The following is a 17,880-nucleotide window of genomic DNA, read 5'->3' on the forward strand; positions in this document are numbered from 1 at the left end:
GCGAGGGTGCCACCCTGCCTGTGGCCCGTGATTGAGATCGGAAAGCCGGACCACCGGCAAGGTGGCAATCCGGGTTCCAGGAGCCGCCTTGCCTGAGGCCCACGATCGTGATTTGAAAGCCAGACCATAGGGTAGGTGGCACCCCGGGACAAAGGTGCCGCCTTAACTGCGGCCCATGATGGAGATAGGAAAGCCGGACAAGAGGCAAGGTGGCACCCCAGGTCCCGAGAGCCGTCTAGCCTGTGGCCCATGATGGTGATTTGAATGACGGACCACAGGCAAGGTGGCAACCCGGCACCCAGGAGGTGCCTTGCCTGCTGCCACGATCGTGATCTTGATCATGATCTGAAAGTAGGACCACAGGCACCCCAGGACCCATCAGCCAACTTGCCTGTGGCCCATAATCATGATCATGATCAGAAAGCTGAGCTGAAGGTCAGGCAGAACCCTGGGTCCCAGGAGCCGCCTTGCCTGAGGCCCATGATCATGATTTGAAAGCCGGACCACAGGCAAGGTGGCACCCCGGGACAAAGGGGCCGCCTTGCCTGGGGCCTGTGATCGTGATCTTGATTGGAAAGTAAGGCCTCAGGCAAGGCAACACCCTGGTTCCCAGGAGCCGCCTTGCCTGCTTCCCGTGTTTGAGATAGGAAAGCCGGACCACAGGCAACGTGGCACCCGGGGTACCAGGAGCCGCCTTGCCTGTGGCCCTTGATGATTATTTGAAAGCCAGACCACAGACAAGGCGGCACCCCGGGACCCAGGAGCTGCTGTGCCTGCAGCCGTGATCGAGATCATCCTCGTGATTTAAAAGCAGGACCACAGGCTAGGAGGCACCCAGGGACACAAGGGAGCCGGTGATCGTGATCATGCTCAGAGGGCCGGCCTCAGGCACTGCGCCACACCGAGACCCGGGAGCTGCCGTGCCTCTGGCCCATGATAATGATCATGATCTGAAAGCCTGGCCTCAGGCATGGGGGCACCCCGGGACCCAGGAGCCGCCTTGCCTGTGGCCCATGATTGTGATTTAGAAGCCGGGCTTCTGCCAAGGGGGCACCCCAGGACCCAGGAGCTGCTGTGCCTGCAGCCCGTGATTGAGATTGGAATTCATGACCACAGGCTAGGCGGAACCCCGGGACCCAGGAGCTGCCTTGCCTGCAGCGCCTGATAGTGATTTGTAAGCCGGGTCGCAGACAAGGGGTGCCCCAAAGACCAAGGAGCCACCTTGCCTGTGGCTTGTGATTAAGATCAAGATCAGAAAGGAGGACCGCAGGCAAGTCAGCTCCTGGGCATAAGGGTGCCACAGTGCCTGTGCCCATGACTGAGATCAGAGAGCAGGACGACAGGCAAGGTGGCACCCCGGGACAAAGGTGTCGCCTTGCCTGTGGCCGGTGATTGTGATCGTGATCAGAATGTAAGGCTTCAGGCAAGGTAACACCCCGGGTCCCAGGAGCCGCCTTGCATTCGTCCCATGATAGAGATAGGAAAGCCGGACCACAGGCAAGGTCGCAACCCGGGTCCCAGGAGCCCCTTGCCTGTAGCTCATGATGGTGATTTGAAAGCCAGACCACAGGCAAGGTGGCATCCTGGGACCCAGGAGGTGCCTGGCCTGCAGCCATGATGGTGATCTTGATCTTGATCTGAAAGCAGGACCACAGGCACGGCGGCACCCCAGGACCCATCAGCCTTCTTGCCTGTGGCCCCTGATCATGATCTTGATCAGAAAGCTGAGCTGAATGTCAGGCAGAACCCTGGGTCCCAGGAGCCGCCTTGCCTGTGGCCCATGATCGTGATTTGAAAGCTGGACCACAGGCAAGGTGGCACCCCGGGACAAATGGGCCGCCTTGCTTGGGCCTGTGGTCGTGATCTTGATTGGAATGTAAGGCCGCAGCAAGGCAACACCCTGGGTCAAAGGAGCCTCCTTGCCTGAATCAAGTGATTGTGATGGGAAAGCTGGACCACAGGCAAGGTGGCACCGAGGGACACAGGAGCAGGCTTGCCTGTAGCCCATGATGATGATTGCAGTCGGAAAGCCAGGATGCAGGCACCCTGGGTCCCAAGAGCCGCCTTGCCTGTGGTCCATGATCGTGATTTGAAAGCCTGAACACAGGCAAGGTGGCAGCCCAGGACAAAGGGGCCTCCTTGCCTGTGGCCTGTGATCGTGATCGTGATTGGAAAGTAAGGCCTCAGGCAAGGCAACACCCTGGTTCCCAGGATCCGCCTTGCCTGCGTCCCGTGTTTGAGATAGAAAAGCCAGACCACAGGCAACGTGGCACCCGGGGTACCAGGAGCCGCCTTGCCTATGGCCCTTGATGGTTATTTGAAAGCCGGACAACAGACAAGGCGGCACCCTGGGACCCAGGAGCTGCCTTGCCTGCAGCCCCTGATAGTGATTTGTAAGCCGGGTCGCAGACAAGGGGTGCCCCAAAGACCAAGGAGCCACCTTGCCTGTGGCTTTTGATTAAGATCTAGATCAGAAAGGAGGACAACAGGCAAGTCAGCTCCTGGGCATAAGGGTGCCACAGTGCCTGTGGCCCATGACTGAGATCAGAAAGCAGGACCACAGGCAAGGTGGCACACCGGGAAAAAGGTGCCGCCTTGCCTGCGGCCAGTGATTGTGATCATGATCAGAATGTAAGGCTTCAGGCAAGGTAACACCCCGGGTCCCAGGAGCTGCCTTGCATTGGTCCCATGATAGAGATAGGAAAGCCGGACCACAGGAAAGGTGGCACCCCGGGTCCCAGGAGCCGCCTTGCCTGTGGCCCATGATGGTGATTTGAAAGCCGGACCATAGGGTAGGTGGCACCCCGGGACAAAGGTGCCGCCTTAACTGCGGCCCGTGATTGAGATAGGAAAGCTGGAATAGAGGCAAGGTGGCACCCCGGGTCCCGAGAGCCTTCTAGGCTGTGGCCCATGATGGTGATTTGAATGACGGACCACAGGCAAGGTGGCAACCCGGCACCCAGGAGGTGCCTTGCCTGCTGCCATGATCATGATCTTGATCATGATCTGAAAGCAGGACCACAGGCACGGCGGCACCCCAGGACCCAATAGCCAATTTGCCTGTGGCCCATGATCATGATCATAATCAGAAAGCTGAGCTGAAGGTCAGGCAGAACCCTGGGTCCCAGGGGCCGCCTTGCCTGCGGCCCGTGATCATGATTTGAAAGCCGGACCACAGGCAAGGTGGCACCCCGGGACAAAGGGGCCGCCTTGCCTGGGGCCTGTGATCGTGATCTTGATTGGAAAGTAAGGCCTCAGGCAAGGCAACACCCTGGTTCCCAGGAGCCGCCTTGCCTGCGTCCCGTGTTTGAGATAGGAAAGCCAGACCACAGGCAACGTGGCACCCGGGGTACCAGGAGCCGCCTTGCCTGTGGCCCTTGATGGTTATTTGAAAGCCGGACCACAGACAAGGCGGCACCCCGGGACCCAGGACCTGCTGTGCCTTCAGCCGTGATCGAGATCATGAACGTGATTTAAAAGCAGTACCACAGGCTAGGGGGCACCCAGGGACACAAGGGAGCCGGTGATCTTGATCATGCTCAGAGGGCCGGCCTCAGGCACTGCGCCACACCGAGACCCAGGAGCTGCCTTGCCTCTGGCCCATGATAATGATAGTGATCTGAAAGCCTGGCCTCAGGCATGGGGGCACCCCGGGACCCAAAAGCCGCCTTGCCTGTGGCCCATGATTGTGATTTAGAAGCCGGGCTTCTGCCAAGGGGGTACCCCAGGACCCAGGAGCTGCTCTGCCTGCAGCCCGTGATTGAGATTGGAATGCATGACCACAGGCAAGGTGGAACCCCGGGACCCAGGAGCTGCCTTGCCTGTGGCCCTTGATGGTTATTTCAAAGCCAGACCACAGACAAGGCTGTACCGCGGGACCCAGGATCTGCAGTGCCTGCAGCCATTTTCGAGTTCATGAGCGTGATTTAAAAGCAGGACCACAGGCAAGGGGTCAGCCAGGGACACAAGGGAACCCGTGATCTTGATCATGCTCAGAGGGCCGGCCTCAGTCACTGCGCCACACCCGGACCCAGGAACAGCCTCGCCTCTAGCCCATTATCATGATCGTGATCTGAAAGCCTGGCCTCAGGCATGGGGCACCCCAGGTCCCAGGAGCTACCTTGCCTGTGGCCCATGATTGTGATTTAGATGCCAGGCTTCAGGCATGGGGGCACGCCACGACCCAGGAGCCGCTGTGCCTGCAGCCCGTGATTGAGATTGGAATGGACGACCACAGGCAAGGCGGAACTCCGGGACCCAGGAGCTGCCTTGCCTGCAGCCCCTGATAGTGATTTGAAAGCCAGGTCGCAGACAAGGGGTGCCCCACAGACCAAAGAGCCACCTTGCCTGTGGATTGTGATTAAGATCGAGATCAGAAAGGAGGAACACAAGCAAGTCAACTCATGGGCGCGAGGGTGCCACCCTGCCTGTGGCCCGTGATTGAGATCGGAAAGCCGGACCACCGGCAAGGTGGCAATCCGGGTTCCAGGAGCCGCCTTGCCTGAGGCCCACGATCGTGATTTGAAAGCCAGACCATAGGGTAGGTGGCACCCCGGGACAAAGGTGCCGCCTTAACTGCGGCCCATGATGGAGATAGGAAAGCCGGACAAGAGGCAAGGTGGCACCCCAGGTCCCGAGAGCCGTCTAGACTGTGGCCCATGATGGTGATTTGAATGACGGACCACAGGCAAGGTGGCAACCCGGCACCCAGGAGGTGCCTTGCCTGCTGCCACGATCGTGATCTTGATCATGATCTGAAAGTAGGACCACAGGCACCCCAGGACCCATCAGCCAACTTGCCTGTGGCCCATAATCATGATCATGATCAGAAAGCTGAGCTGAAGGTCAGGCAGAACCCTGGGTCCCAGGAGCCGCCTTGCCTGAGGCCCATGATCATGATTTGAAAGCCGGACCACAGGCAAGGTGGCACCCCGGGACAAAGGGGCCGCCTTGCCTGGGGCCTGTGATCGTGATCTTGATTGGAAAGTAAGGCCTCAGGCAAGGCAACACCCTGGTTCCCAGGAGCCGCCTTGCCTGCGTCCCGTGTTTGAGATAGGAAAGCCGGACCACAGGCAACGTGGCACCCGGGGTACCAGGAGCCGCCTTGCCTGTGGCCCTTGATGATTATTTGAAAGCCAGACCACAGACAAGGCGGCACCCCGGGACCCAGGAGCTGCTGTGCCTGCAGCCGTGATCGAGATCATCCTCGTGATTTAAAAGCAGGACCACAGGCTAGGAGACACCCAGGGACACAAGGGAGCCGGTGATCGTGATCATGCTCAGAGGGCCGGCCTCAGGCACTGCGCCACACCGAGACCCGGGAGCTGCCGTGCCTCTGGCCCATGATAATGATCATGATCTGAAAGCCTGGCCTCAGGCATGGGGGCACCCCGGGACCCAGGAGCCGCCTTGCCTGTGGCCCATGATTGTGATTTAGAAGCCGGGCTTCTGCCAAGGGGGCACCCCAGGACCCAGGAGCTGCTGTGCCTGCAGCCCGTGATTGAGATTGGAATTCATGACCACAGGCTAGGCGGAACCCCGGGACCCAGGAGCTGCCTTGCCTGCAGCGCCTGATAGTGATTTGTAAGCCGGGTCGCAGACAAGGGGTGCCCCAAAGACCAAGGAGCCACCTTGCCTGTGGCTTGTGATTAAGATCAAGATCAGAAAGGAGGACCGCAGGCAAGTCAGCTCGTGGGCATAAGGGTGCCACAGTGCCTGTGCCCATGACTGAGATCAGAGAGCAGGACGACAGGCAAGGTGGCACCCCGGGACAAAGGTGTCGCCTTGCCTGTGGCCGGTGATTGTGATCGTGATCAGAATGTAAGGCTTCAGGCAAGGTAACACCCCGGGTCCCAGGAGCCGCCTTGCATTCGTCCCATGATAGAGATAGGAAAGCCGGACCACAGGCAAGGTCGCAACCCGGGTCCCAGGAGCCCCTTGCCTGTAGCTCATGATGGTGATTTGAAAGCCAGACCACAGGCAAGGTGGCATCCTGGGACCCAGGAGGTGCCTGGCCTGCAGCCATGATGGTGATCTTGATCTTGATCTGAAAGCAGGACCACAGGCACGGCGGCACCCCAGGACCCATCAGCCTTCTTGCCTGTGGCCCCTGATCATGATCTTGATCAGAAAGCTGAGCTGAATGTCAGGCAGAACCCTGGGTCCCAGGAGCCGCCTTGCCTGTGGCCCATGATCGTGATTTGAAAGCTGGACCACAGGCAAGGTGGCACCCCGGGACAAATGGGCCGCCTTGCTTGGGCCTGTGGTCGTGATCTTGATTGGAATGTAAGGCCGCAGCAAGGCAACACCCTGGGTCAAAGGAGCCTCCTTGCCTGAATCAAGTGATTGTGATGGGAAAGCTGGACCACAGGCAAGGTGGCACCGAGGGACACAGGAGCAGGCTTGCCTGTAGCCCATGATGATGATTGCAGTCGGAAAGCCAGGATGCAGGCACCCTGGGTCCCAAGAGCCGCCTTGCCTGTGGTCCATGATCGTGATTTGAAAGCCTGAACACAGGCAAGGTGGCAGCCCAGGACAAAGGGGCCTCCTTGCCTGTGGCCTGTGATCGTGATCGTGATTGGAAAGTAAGGCCTCAGGCAAGGCAACACCCTGGTTCCCAGGATCCGCCTTGCCTGCGTCCCGTGTTTGAGATAGAAAAGCCAGACCACAGGCAACGTGGCACCCGGGGTACCAGGAGCCGCCTTGCCTATGGCCCTTGATGGTTATTTGAAAGCCGGACAACAGACAAGGCGGCACCCTGGGACCCAGGAGCTGCCTTGCCTGCAGCCCCTGATAGTGATTTGTAAGCCGGGTCGCAGACAAGGGGTGCCCCAAAGACCAAGGAGCCACCTTGCCTGTGGCTTTTGATTAAGATCTAGATCAGAAAGGAGGACAACAGGCAAGTCAGCTCCTGGGCATAAGGGTGCCACAGTGCCTGTGGCCCATGACTGAGATCAGAAAGCAGGACCACAGGCAAGGTGGCACACCGGGAAAAAGGTGCCGCCTTGCCTGCGGCCAGTGATTGTGATCATGATCAGAATGTAAGGCTTCAGGCAAGGTAACACCCCGGGTCCCAGGAGCTGCCTTGCATTGGTCCCATGATAGAGATAGGAAAGCCGGACCACAGGAAAGGTGGCACCCCGGGTCCCAGGAGCCGCCTTGCCTGTGGCCCATGATGGTGATTTGAAAGCCGGACCATAGGGTAGGTGGCACCCCGGGACAAAGGTGCCGCCTTAACTGCGGCCCGTGATTGAGATAGGAAAGCTGGAATAGAGGCAAGGTGGCACCCCGGGTCCCGAGAGCCTTCTAGGCTGTGGCCCATGATGGTGATTTGAATGACGGACCACAGGCAAGGTGGCAACCCGGCACCCAGGAGGTGCCTTGCCTGCTGCCATGATCATGATCTTGATCATGATCTGAAAGCAGGACCACAGGCACGGCGGCACCCCAGGACCCAATAGCCAATTTGCCTGTGGCCCATGATCATGATCATAATCAGAAAGCTGAGCTGAAGGTCAGGCAGAACCCTGGGTCCCAGGGGCCGCCTTGCCTGCGGCCCGTGATCATGATTTGAAAGCCGGACCACAGGCAAGGTGGCACCCCGGGACAAAGGGGCCGCCTTGCCTGGGGCCTGTGATCGTGATCTTGATTGGAAAGTAAGGCCTCAGGCAAGGCAACACCCTGGTTCCCAGGAGCCGCCTTGCCTGCGTCCCGTGTTTGATTTAGGAAAGCCAGACCACAGGCAACGTGGCACCCGGGGTACCAGGAGCCGCCTTGCCTGTGGCCCTTGATGGTTATTTGAAAGCCGGACCACAGACAAGGCGGCACCCCGGGACCCAGGACCTGCTGTGCCTTCAGCCGTGATCGAGATCATGAACGTGATTTAAAAGCAGTACCACAGGCTAGGGGGCACCCAGGGACACAAGGGAGCCGGTGATCTTGATCATGCTCAGAGGGCCGGCCTCAGGCACTGCGCCACACCGAGACCCAGGAGCTGCCTTGCCTCTGGCCCATGATAATGATAGTGATCTGAAAGCCTGGCCTCAGGCATGGGGGCACCCCGGGACCCAAAAGCCGCCTTGCCTGTGGCCCATGATTGTGATTTAGAAGCCGGGCTTCTGCCAAGGGGGTACCCCAGGACCCAGGAGCTGCTGTGCCTGCAGCCCGTGATTGAGATTGGAATTCATGACCACAGGCAAGGCGGAACCCCGGGACCCAGGAGCTGCCTTGCCTGTGGCCCTTGATGGTTATTTCAAAGCCAGACCACAGACAAGGCTGTACCGCGGGACCCAGGATCTGCAGTGCCTGCAGCCATTTTCGAGTTCATGAGCGTGATTTAAAAGCAGGACCACAGGCAAGGGGTCAGCCAGGGACACAAGGGAACCCGTGATCTTGATCATGCTCAGAGGGCCGGCCTCAGTCACTGCGCCACACCCGGACCCAGGAACAGCCTCGCCTCTAGCCCATTATCATGATCGTGATCTGAAAGCCTGGCCTCAGGCATGGGGCACCCCAGGTCCCAGGAGCTACCTTGCCTGTGGCCCATGATTGTGATTTAGATGCCAGGCTTCAGGCATGGGGGCACGCCACGACCCAGGAGCCGCTGTGCCTGCAGCCCGTGATTGAGATTGGAATGGACGACCACAGGCAAGGCGGAACTCCGGGACCCAGGAGCTGCCTTGCCTGCAGCCCCTGATAGTGATTTGAAAGCCGGGTCGCAGACAAGGGGTGCCCCACAGACCAAAGAGCCACCTTGCCTGTGGATTGTGATTAAGATCGAGATCAGAAAGGAGGAACACAAGCAAGTCAACTCATGGGCGCGAGGGTGCCACCCTGCCTGTGGCCCGTGATTGAGATCGGAAAGCCGGACCACCGGCAAGGTGGCAATCCGGGTTCCAGGAGCCGCCTTGCCTGAGGCCCACGATCGTGATTTGAAAGCCAGACCATAGGGTAGGTGGCACCCCGGGACAAAGGTGCCGCCTTAACTGCGGCCCATGATGGAGATAGGAAAGCCGGACAAGAGGCAAGGTGGCACCCCAGGTCCCGAGAGCCGTCTAGCCTGTGGCCCATGATGGTGATTTGAATGACGGACCACAGGCAAGGTGGCAACCCGGCACCCAGGAGGTGCCTTGCCTGCTGCCACGATCGTGATCTTGATCATGATCTGAAAGTAGGACCACAGGCACCCCAGGACCCATCAGCCAACTTGCCTGTGGCCCATAATCATGATCATGATCAGAAAGCTGAGCTGAAGGTCAGGCAGAACCCTGGGTCCCAGGAGCCGCCTTGCCTGAGGCCCATGATCATGATTTGAAAGCCGGACCACAGGCAAGGTGGCACCCCGGGACAAAGGGGCCGCCTTGCCTGGGGCCTGTGATCGTGATCTTGATTGGAAAGTAAGGCCTCAGGCAAGGCAACACCCTGGTTCCCAGGAGCCGCCTTGCCTGCGTCCCGTGTTTGAGATAGGAAAGCCGGACCACAGGCAACGTGGCACCCGGGGTACCAGGAGCCGCCTTGCCTGTGGCCCTTGATGATTATTTGAAAGCCAGACCACAGACAAGGCGGCACCCCGGGACCCAGGAGCTGCTGTGCCTGCAGCCGTGATCGAGATCATCCTCGTGATTTAAAAGCAGGACCACAGGCTAGGAGGCACCCAGGGACACAAGGGAGCCGGTGATCGTGATCATGCTCAGAGGGCCGGCCTCAGGCACTGCGCCACACCGAGACCCGGGAGCTGCCGTGCCTCTGGCCCATGATAATGATCATGATCTGAAAGCCTGGCCTCAGGCATGGGGGCACCCCGGGACCCAGGAGCCGCCTTGCCTGTGGCCCATGATTGTGATTTAGAAGCCGGGCTTCTGCCAAGGGGGCACCCCAGGACCCAGGAGCTGCTGTGCCTGCAGCCCGTGATTGAGATTGGAATTCATGACCACAGGCTAGGCGGAACCCCGGGACCCAGGAGCTGCCTTGCCTGCAGCGCCTGATAGTGATTTGTAAGCCGGGGTCGCAGACAAGGGGTGCCCCAAAGACCAAGGAGCCACCTTGCCTGTGGCTTGTGATTAAGATCAAGATCAGAAAGGAGGACCGCAGGCAAGTCAGCTCGTGGGCATAAGGGTGCCACAGTGCCTGTGCCCATGACTGAGATCAGAGAGCAGGACGACAGGCAAGGTGGCACCCCGGGACAAAGGTGTCGCCTTGCCTGTGGCCGGTGATTGTGATCGTGATCAGAATGTAAGGCTTCAGGCAAGGTAACACCCCGGGTCCCAGGAGCCGCCTTGCATTCGTCCCATGATAGAGATAGGAAAGCCGGACCACAGGCAAGGTCGCAACCCGGGTCCCAGGAGCCCCTTGCCTGTAGCTCATGATGGTGATTTGAAAGCCAGACCACAGGCAAGGTGGCATCCTGGGACCCAGGAGGTGCCTGGCCTGCAGCCATGATGGTGATCTTGATCTTGATCTGAAAGCAGGACCACAGGCACGGCGGCACCCCAGGACCCATCAGCCTTCTTGCCTGTGGCCCCTGATCATGATCTTGATCAGAAAGCTGAGCTGAATGTCAGGCAGAACCCTGGGTCCCAGGAGCCGCCTTGCCTGTGGCCCATGATCGTGATTTGAAAGCTGGACCACAGGCAAGGTGGCACCCCGGGACAAATGGGCCGCCTTGCTTGGGCCTGTGGTCGTGATCTTGATTGGAATGTAAGGCCGCAGCAAGGCAACACCCTGGGTCAAAGGAGCCTCCTTGCCTGAATCAAGTGATTGTGATGGGAAAGCTGGACCACAGGCAAGGTGGCACCGAGGGACACAGGAGCAGGCTTGCCTGTAGCCCATGATGATGATTGCAGTCGGAAAGCCAGGATGCAGGCACCCTGGGTCCCAAGAGCCGCCTTGCCTGTGGTCCATGATCGTGATTTGAAAGCCTGAACACAGGCAAGGTGGCAGCCCAGGACAAAGGGGCCTCCTTGCCTGTGGCCTGTGATCGTGATCGTGATTGGAAAGTAAGGCCTCAGGCAAGGCAACACCCTGGTTCCCAGGATCCGCCTTGCCTGCGTCCCGTGTTTGAGATAGAAAAGCCAGACCACAGGCAACGTGGCACCCGGGGTACCAGGAGCCGCCTTGCCTATGGCCCTTGATGGTTATTTGAAAGCCGGACAACAGACAAGGCGGCACCCTGGGACCCAGGAGCTGCCTTGCCTGCAGCCCCTGATAGTGATTTGTAAGCCGGGTCGCAGACAAGGGGTGCCCCAAAGACCAAGGAGCCACCTTGCCTGTGGCTTTTGATTAAGATCTAGATCAGAAAGGAGGACAACAGGCAAGTCAGCTCCTGGGCATAAGGGTGCCACAGTGCCTGTGGCCCATGACTGAGATCAGAAAGCAGGACCACAGGCAAGGTGGCACACCGGGAAAAAGGTGCCGCCTTGCCTGCGGCCAGTGATTGTGATCATGATCAGAATGTAAGGCTTCAGGCAAGGTAACACCCCGGGTCCCAGGAGCTGCCTTGCATTGGTCCCATGATAGAGATAGGAAAGCCGGACCACAGGAAAGGTGGCACCCCGGGTCCCAGGAGCCGCCTTGCCTGTGGCCCATGATGGTGATTTGAAAGCCGGACCATAGGGTAGGTGGCACCCCGGGACAAAGGTGCCGCCTGAACTGCGGCCCGTGATTGAGATAGGAAAGCTGGAATAGAGGCAAGGTGGCACCCCGGGTCCCGAGAGCCTTCTAGGCTGTGGCCCATGATGGTGATTTGAATGACGGACCACAGGCAAGGTGGCAACCCGGCACCCAGGAGGTGCCTTGCCTGCTGCCATGATCATGATCTTGATCATGATCTGAAAGCAGGACCACAGGCACGGCGGCACCCCAGGACCCAATAGCCAATTTGCCTGTGGCCCATGATCATGATCATAATCAGAAAGCTGAGCTGAAGGTCAGGCAGAACCCTGGGTCCCAGGGGCCGCCTTGCCTGCGGCCCGTGATCATGATTTGAAAGCCGGACCACAGGCAAGGTGGCACCCCGGGACAAAGGGGCCGCCTTGCCTGGGGCCTGTGATCGTGATCTTGATTGGAAAGTAAGGCCTCAGGCAAGGCAACACCCTGGTTCCCAGGAGCCGCCTTGCCTGCGTCCCGTGTTTGAGATAGGAAAGCCAGACCACAGGCAACGTGGCACCCGGGGTACCAGGAGCCGCCTTGCCTGTGGCCCTTGATGGTTATTTGAAAGCCGGACCACAGACAAGGCGGCACCCCGGGACCCAGGACCTGCTGTGCCTTCAGCCGTGATCGAGATCATGAACGTGATTTAAAAGCAGTACCACAGGCTAGGGGGCACCCAGGGACACAAGGGAGCCGGTGATCTTGATCATGCTCAGAGGGCCGGCCTCAGGCACTGCGCCACACCGAGACCCAGGAGCTGCCTTGCCTCTGGCCCATGATAATGATAGTGATCTGAAAGCCTGGCCTCAGGCATGGGGGCACCCCGGGACCCAAAAGCCGCCTTGCCTGTGGCCCATGATTGTGATTTAGAAGCCGGGCTTCTGCCAAGGGGGTACCCCAGGACCCAGGACCTGCTGTGCCTGCAGCCCGTGATTGAGATTGGAATGCATGACCACAGGCAAGGCGGAACCCCGGGACCCAGGAGCTGCCTTGCCTGTGGCCCTTGATGGTTATTTCAAAGCCAGACCACAGACAAGGCTGTACCGCGGGACCCAGGATCTGCAGTGCCTGCAGCCATTTTCGAGTTCATGAGCGTGATTTAAAAGCAGGACCACAGGCAAGGGGTCAGCCAGGGACACAAGGGAACCCGTGATCTTGATCATGCTCAGAGGGCCGGCCTCAGTCACTGCGCCACACCCGGACCCAGGAACAGCCTCGCCTCTAGCCCATTATCATGATCGTGATCTGAAAGCCTGGCCTCAGGCATGGGGCACCCCAGGTCCCAGGAGCTACCTTGCCTGTGGCCCATGATTGTGATTTAGATGCCAGGCTTCAGGCATGGGGGCACGCCACGACCCAGGAGCCGCTGTGCCTGCAGCCCGTGATTGAGATTGGAATGGACGACCACAGGCAAGGCGGAACTCCGGGACCCAGGAGCTGCCTTGCCTGCAGCCCCTGATAGTGATTTGAAAGCCAGGTCGCAGACAAGGGGTGCCCCACAGACCAAAGAGCCACCTTGCCTGTGGATTGTGATTAAGATCGAGATCAGAAAGGAGGAACACAAGCAAGTCAACTCATGGGCGCGAGGGTGCCACCCTGCCTGTGGCCCGTGATTGAGATCGGAAAGCCGGACCACCGGCAAGGTGGCAATCCGGGTTCCAAGAGCCGCCTTGCCTGAGGCCCACGATCGTGATTTGAAAGCCAGACCATAGGGTAGGTGGCACCCCGGGACAAAGGTGCCGCCTTAACTGCGGCCCATGATGGAGATAGGAAAGCCGGACAAGAGGCAAGGTGGCACCCCAGGTCCCGAGAGCCGTCTAGCCTGTGGCCCATGATGGTGATTTGAATGACGGACCACAGGCAAGGTGGCAACCCGGCACCCAGGAGGTGCCTTGCCTGCTGCCACGATCGTGATCTTGATCATGATCTGAAAGTAGGACCACAGGCACCCCAGGACCCATCAGCCAACTTGCCTGTGGCCCATAATCATGATCATGATCAGAAAGCTGAGCTGAAGGTCAGGCAGAACCCTGGGTCCCAGGAGCCGCCTTGCCTGAGGCCCATGATCATGATTTGAAAGCCGGACCACAGGCAAGGTGGCACCCCGGGACAAAGGGGCCGCCTTGCCTGGGGCCTGTGATCGTGACCTTGATTGGAAAGTAAGGCCTCAGGCAAGGCAACACCCTGGTTCCCAGGAGCCGCCTTGCCTGCGTCCCGTGTTTGAGATAGGAAAGCCGGACCACAGGCAACGTGGCACCCGGGGTACCAGGAGCCGCCTTGCCTGTGGCCCTTGATGATTATTTGAAAGCCAGACCACAGACAAGGCGGCACCCCGGGACCCAGGAGCTGCTGTGCCTGCAGCCGTGATCGAGATCATCCTCGTGATTTAAAAGCAGGACCACAGGCTAGGAGGCACCCAGGGACACAAGGGAGCCGGTGATCGTGATCATGCTCAGAGGGCCGGCCTCAGGCACTGCGCCACACCGAGACCCAGGAGCTGCCGTGCCTCTGGCCCATGATAATGATCATGATCTGAAAGCCTGGCCTCAGGCATGGGGGCACCCCGGGACCCAGGAGCCGCCTTGCCTGTGGCCCATGATTGTGATTTAGAAGCCGGGCTTCTGCCAAGGGGGCACCCCAGGACCCAGGAGCTGCTGTGCCTGCAGCCCGTGATTGAGATTGGAATTCATGACCACAGGCTAGGCGGAACCCCGGGACCCAGGAGCTGCCTTGCCTGCAGCGCCTGATAGTGATTTGTAAGCCGGGTCGCAGACAAGGGGTGCCCCAAAGACCAAGGAGCCACCTTGCCTGTGGCTTGTGATTAAGATCAAGATCAGAAAGGAGGACCGCAGGCAAGTCAGCTCCTGGGCATAAGGGTGCCACAGTGCCTGTGCCCATGACTGAGATCAGAGAGCAGGACGACAGGCAAGGTGGCACCCCGGGACAAAGGTGTCGCCTTGCCTGTGGCCGGTGATTGTGATCGTGATCAGAATGTAAGGCTTCAGGCAAGGTAACACCCCGGGTCCCAGGAGCCGCCTTGCATTCGTCCCATGATAGAGATAGGAAAGCCGGACCACAGGCAAGGTCGCAACCCGGGTCCCAGGAGCCCCTTGCCTGTAGCTCATGATGGTGATTTGAAAGCCAGACCACAGGCAAGGTGGCATCCTGGGACCCAGGAGGTGCCTGGCCTGCAGCCATGATGGTGATCTTGATCTTGATCTGAAAGCAGGACCACAGGCACGGCGGCACCCCAGGACCCATCAGCCTTCTTGCCTGTGGCCCCTGATCATGATCTTGATCAGAAAGCTGAGCTGAATGTCAGGCAGAACCCTGGGTCCCAGGAGCCGCCTTGCCTGTGGCCCATGATCGTGATTTGAAAGCTGGACCACAGGCAAGGTGGCACCCCGGGACAAATGGGCCGCCTTGCTTGGGCCTGTGGTCGTGATCTTGATTGGAATGTAAGGCCGCAGCAAGGCAACACCCTGGGTCAAAGGAGCCTCCTTGCCTGAATCAAGTGATTGTGATGGGAAAGCTGGACCACAGGCAAGGTGGCACCGAGGGACACAGGAGCAGGCTTGCCTGTAGCCCATGATGATGATTGCAGTCGGAAAGCCAGGATGCAGGCACCCTGGGTCCCAAGAGCCGCCTTGCCTGTGGTCCATGATCGTGATTTGAAAGCCTGAACACAGGCAAGGTGGCAGCCCAGGACAAAGGGGCCTCCTTGCCTGTGGCCTGTGATCGTGATCGTGATTGGAAAGTAAGGCCTCAGGCAAGGCAACACCCTGGTTCCCAGGATCCGCCTTGCCTGCGTCCCGTGTTTGAGATAGAAAAGCCAGACCACAGGCAACGTGGCACCCGGGGTACCAGGAGCCGCCTTGCCTATGGCCCTTGATGGTTATTTGAAAGCCGGACAACAGACAAGACGGCACCCTGGGACCCAGGAGCTGCCTTGCCTGCAGCCCCTGATAGTGATTTGTAAGCCGGGTCGCAGACAAGGGGTGCCCCAAAGACCAAGGAGCCACCTTGCCTGTGGCTTTTGATTAAGATCTAGATCAGAAAGGAGGACAACAGGCAAGTCAGCTCCTGGGCATAAGGGTGCCACAGTGCCTGTGGCCCATGACTGAGATCAGAAAGCAGGACCACAGGCAAGGTGGCACACCGGGAAAAAGGTGCCGCCTTGCCTGCGGCCAGTGATTGTGATCATGATCAGAATGTAAGGCTTCAGGCAAGGTAACACCCCGGGTCCCAGGAGCTGCCTTGCATTGGTCCCATGATAGAGATAGGAAAGCCGGACCACAGGAAAGGTGGCACCCCGGGTCCCAGGAGCCGCCTTGCCTGTGGCCCATGATGGTGATTTGAAAGCCGGACCATAGGGTAGGTGGCACCCCGGGACAAAGGTGCCGCCTTAACTGCGGCCCGTGATTGAGATAGGAAAGCTGGAATAGAGGCAAGGTGGCACCCCGGGTCCCGAGAGCCTTCTAGGCTGTGGCCCATGATGGTGATTTGAATGACGGACCACAGGCAAGGTGGCAACCCGGCACCCAGGAGGTGCCTTGCCTGCTGCCATGATGGTGATCTTGATCATGATCTGAAAGTAGGACCACAGACACTGCGGCACCCCAGGACCCACCATCCAACTTGCCTGTGGCCCATGATCATGATCATGATCAGAAAGCTGAGCTGAAGTTCAGGCAGAACCCTGGGTCCAAGGAGCCGCCTTGCCTGCGGCCCATGATCATGATTTGAAAGCCGGACCACAGGCAAGGTGGCACCCCGGGACAAAGGGGCCGCCTTGCCTGGGGCCTGTGATCGTGATCTTGATTGGAAAGTAAGGCCTCAGGCAAGGCAACACCCTGGTTCTCAGGAGCAGCCTTGCCTGCGTCCCGTGTTTGAGATAGGAAAGCCAGACCACAGGCAACGTGGCACCCGGGGTACCAGGAGCCGCCTTGCCTGTGGCCCTTGATGGTTATTTGAAAGCCGGACCACAGGCAAGGCAGAACCCCGGGACCCATGAAATGCCTTGCCTGCAGCTCATGATAATGATTTGAAAGCCAGGTTGCAGACAAGGGGTGCCCCCAGACCAAAGAGCCACATTGCCTGTGGATTGTGATTAAGATCGAGATCAGAAAGGAGGACCACAGGCAAGTCAGCACATGGGCACGATGGTGCCACCCTGCCTGTGGCCCGTGCTTGAGATAGGAAAGCCGGACCACAGGCAACGTGGCACCCGGGGTACCAGGAGCCGCCTTGCCTGTGGCCCTTGATGATTATTTGAAAGCCAGACCACAGACAAGGCGGCACCCCGGGACCCAGGAGCTGCTGTGCCTGCAGCCGTGATCGAGATCATGAACGTGATTTAAAAGCAGGACCACAGGCTAGGGGGCACCCAGGGACACAAGGGAGCCGGTGATCGTGATCATGCTCAGAGGGCCGGCCTCAGGCACTGCGCCACACCGAGACCCAGGAGCTGCCGTGCCTCTGGCCCATGATAATGATCATGATCTGAAAGCCTGGCCTCAGGCATGGGGGCACCCCGGGACCCAGGAGCCGCCTTGCCTGTGGCCCATGATTGTGATTTAGAAGCCGGGCTTCTGCCATGGGGGCACCCCAGGACCCAGGAGCTGCTGTGCCTGCAGCCCGTGATTGAGATTGGAATTCATGACCACAGGCAAGGCGGAACCCCGGGACCCAGGAGCTGCCTTGCCTGCAGCGCCTGATAGTGATTTGTAAGCCGGGTCGCTGACAAGGGGTGCCCCAAAGACCAAGGAGCCACCTTGCCTGTGGCTTTTGATTAAGATCAAAATCAGAAAGGAGGACCTCAGGCAAGTCAGCTCCTGGGCATAAGGGTGCCACCGTGGCTGTGGCCCATGACTGAGATCAGAAAGGAGGACCACAGGCAAGGTGGCACCCCGGGAAAAAGGTGCCGCCTTGCCTGCGGCCAGTGATTGTGATCGTGATCAGAATGTAAGGCTTCAGGCAAGGTTACACCCCGGGTCCCAGGAGCCGCCTTGCATTCGTCCCATGATAGAGATAGGAAAGCCGGACCACAGGCAAGGTCGCACCCCGGGTCCCAGGAGCCCCTTGCCTGTGGCTCATGATGGTGATTTGAAAGCCAGACCACAGGCAAGGTGGAATCCTGGGACCCAGGAGGTGCCTGGCCTGCAGCCATGATGGTGATCTTGATCTTGATCTGAAAGCAGGACCACAGGCACGGCGGCACCCCAGGACCCATCA

The sequence above is a fragment of the Myotis yumanensis genome, unplaced genomic scaffold (assembly GCF_028538775.1).
Source record: "Myotis yumanensis isolate MYYU_CA2020_CCGP unplaced genomic scaffold, mMyoYum1.0.hap1 SCAF_1, whole genome shotgun sequence".
NCBI lineage: Eukaryota > Metazoa > Chordata > Mammalia > Chiroptera > Vespertilionidae > Myotis > Myotis yumanensis.